Source organism: Diaphorina citri, unplaced genomic scaffold (genome assembly GCF_000475195.1).
Source record: "Diaphorina citri unplaced genomic scaffold, Diaci psyllid genome assembly version 1.1 scaffold7212, whole genome shotgun sequence".
In the NCBI taxonomy this organism is placed as follows: Eukaryota; Metazoa; Arthropoda; class Insecta; order Hemiptera; family Psyllidae; genus Diaphorina; species Diaphorina citri.
The window spans coordinates 334-3,750 of record NW_007384588.1 but is presented as its reverse complement, the minus strand read 5'-3'; the positions used below and the strand labels follow the sequence as shown (position 1 = coordinate 3,750).

The 3,417-nt window shown below is 37.2% G+C and overlaps 1 long non-coding RNA gene across 1 annotated transcript; it reads left to right on the top strand.

Moving 5' to 3' along the window:
- The first annotated feature begins 2,161 nt into the window (after nt 1–2,161).
- On the top strand, nt 2,162–2,976 carry LOC113472686. Its single transcript, XR_003394897.1, has 2 exons — nt 2,162–2,293; nt 2,800–2,976. It is a non-coding gene; the product is annotated as an uncharacterized LOC113472686 (long non-coding RNA).
- Nucleotides 2,977–3,417: the final 441 nt, after the last annotated feature.

Below are 3,417 nucleotides of genomic sequence, written 5' to 3'. Positions count from 1 at the left end.
CACCCTGGATAACAACCACAGTCACCAGTACAGGAGTAAACATCACAAGGACTATCATGATCATCGCAAGGAATAGATGGAATTTTTCAATTCAAATTTAATTGAGTTGGGCCTTGGACCACACTTTAAGTTAATCAAAAATTAAAGTTGGCCAGCCTAGTAAGCTTGTTTGGTAGTCTTGGTTTAAAGATTTTTTTACATTCTTTTTAATGTACCTGTACAATATTGTACATGATGAATAAGTGCAATGTTTTTTTAATTCTAGTTGTCATACCCAGGACAATAGCACCCTGGATAACAACCACAGTCACCAGTACAGGAGTAAACATCACAAGGACTATCATGATCATCGCAAGGAATAGATCGAATTTTTCAATTCAAATTTAATTGAGTTGGGCCTTGAACCACACTTTAAGTTAATCAAAAATTAAAGTTGGCCAGCCTAGTAAGCTTGGTTGGTAGTCTTGGTTTAAAGATTTTTTTACATTCTTTTTAATGTACCTGTACAATATTGTACATGATTAATAAGTGCAATGTTTTTTACTTTCTTTAATTCTAGATGTCTCTAGTTGTCATATTTTTAGCTAATAGTAGACTGTCGAAGTAGGACATGTAGTCCCTTTATCTCAACAGTTTAATATTGCACCACTTTATTAAATAGGCAAACCAGCTGCTCGTCTGTTTTGAGGCAAAATTTGGGCCCTATTTCACAAATGACTTGGGAATTTCTCTCTAAAAAATTCCTCTCGTAGGTAAATACCCTTAGCTAATAGTAGACTGTCGAAGTAGGACATGTAGTCCCTTTATCTCAACAGTTTAATATTGCACCACTTTATTAAATAGGCCAGCTGCTCGTCTGTTTTGAGGCAAAATTTGGGCCCTATTCCACAAAGGACTTGGGAATTTCTCTCTAAAAAATTCCTCTTGTAGGCAAGGCTAAGAACACCTGGGTGGAATGGACCTTTCCCTTTGGCCTCTGATCAACCTCTTGCCTTCAAAATTAAGTGAAAAGTTCCTACATCTCTTTTGTGTTACAAATCAAACTTCTGAAAATACGAGTAGAATAAATACTGATGTAGCAAACAAAGCAAACATATTTTCATATTTTACTTACTAAGGTGTTTCTTGATGTTCTTCAGTTATACTTCTTTATCTCTCCAATTTATGTATACCTTCATTCCTGCTTTTTTACTTTCTATTTTATTAAATGTTGTATCTCTTCTTGCCTCGATTTTCTTGTGTTTGGCAGCTATTATTTCTGAAATTAATTGTTTTCAATTAGGTATACTATTTTGCTGTCTCCTCTTTCTCCTTCTCCTACCTTCATTCGCCTCTATTTTTGGATCTTTTCCCCTACCTCCATTCTATATTTTTTGCTTAGATACTCTGTATACTCCTTGGTCATTGTATGCTGACCCAGCACCTAATGGTATCTCTGGTACAGACAAAACTTTTTTTTTTTACTTCATTACTCCTAGTTTCTGTCTCCTCTTTCTCCTTCTCCTACCTTCATTCGCCTCTATTTTTGGATCTTTTCCCCTACCTCCATTCTATATTTTTGGCTTAGATACTCTGTATACTCCTTGGTCATTGTATATTGACCCAGCACCTAATGGTATCTCTGGTACAGACAAAACTTTTTTTTTTACTTCATTATCTCCTAGTTTATACAATACTAGATTTTTTTACTCACTGTTTAAGATCAGAGCTCTTTTGTGTGAGAAAATGTGAAAAAAATCCCCCAAAACCCAGTTTTTTTTTTTTTTTTTTTGCTTCATGGTTTTCTGGACAAAATTTGCACCACCACTTTCGTGTTTCTGGTAAAAAGACCTTTAATTTGATATATAGGTCGACTAGGTTTGGATAAGTCCTTCTATGGGGTCAGACAGACAGAGTGACAGACGACACCGAAGCGAATACAATAGTCCGTCCCTTATACCTTTTTATTACTATTTTAATAATAAAGGAAGGACGGACTAAAAAATGGACCGATTGCAATACTTTCTCATTACCTTGTATAGGTTCCCTATACGTAAGGGTAATGGAAAGTAAAAAGGAATAGATTGAGAAAATTTCTTGAAAATTTGTTTTGATAAAGGGAACAATATTAACGCACCAAGATAACTTCGTTTACTAAACCCAATGCTCTCGCTTTTGTTCCCAGGTCACCGGCCTAGCCTGTCAGAGTTGGTATCTCATAACCACACGTACAGTAGCTCTCATTCGACCTCACTAGCGCCAGAAACCCTGGGTGCCACATCTCGGAACTATAGCAAGGACAAGACGGCAAAATGTAAGTGAGATCTCCTGTCTGTCATAATCTATGTCATACCTAATATTCTTTAAATGCCCTATGATTCCTCACACCTAAATTTCTGCCTTGGAAGCCAGCCATGACATTGTAGGCTTTTTAGGTAAATATTGGGAAGAAAAATGTCCTACTGGTGGAAGATCTCGACATTTAGAACATACCCATACTACATATGTATGTACACATTACAATAAGCAACTTCCATAGAGTACACATCACATTGGGCTTACAGTCGAAGATCACTTGTAATTGTAAAGTATTTAACTCCTCGTAGATTGGTAGAAGCTTAACCCATCCCCTAGGGCTGTTTGCCCCTACACCTAAGCCTCGAAGTGGGCTTTTTGAGTATCAGCACATCTAACTCCTCCGTTAATGATACGAAATTTCATGAAACCCTGTCCTTATGTTTCTTTTTCTTAGCAACCAGCCAGAGGCTGACAGTTCGTTTATATGTTTTGTAAATATATAATTATTTCTTCTTCCCTCAGATATTGAGAAGCTCAAGATGGTGGATTTCGCGGCCCGCAAGTCAGAAGAAGAACAAATGACGCGAGACGAGAAGAAGGCCCGCGCTCTCAACATTCCCATCCCTGTGAACGATATAATTAATTTACCCATGGACGAGTTTAATGAGCGGCTATCCAAATATGACCTATCTGAAACCCAACTCAGTCACGTCCCCCTATCATATAGGTAAGACCTCAATACGTCCCCGTATCATATAGGTAAGACCTCAATACGTCCCCCTATCATATAGGTAAGACCTCAATACGTCCCCTTATCATATAGGTAAAACCTCAATACGTCCCCTTATCATATAGGTAAAACCTCAATACGTCCCCTTATCATATAAACTTTAGTACCAGAAAACAAAGGAAAAAGATTTACCACAACCTCCGTAGATTTTCATCTGCACTTTCCCGTCAACCTAAGAATTTCATTCAATTTTGTTACTTTTTTTTACACAAGTTAGACCTGCTAGATCATTAGAAAATCATTGATACCTACCTAATCCATAGCTCTATTTATATTGGTTCTGACCGGGGGCTACACTTCTGAGTTGATCCTTAGTGACCTGAGATGATCTGAAAAACTCAATCCAAAGA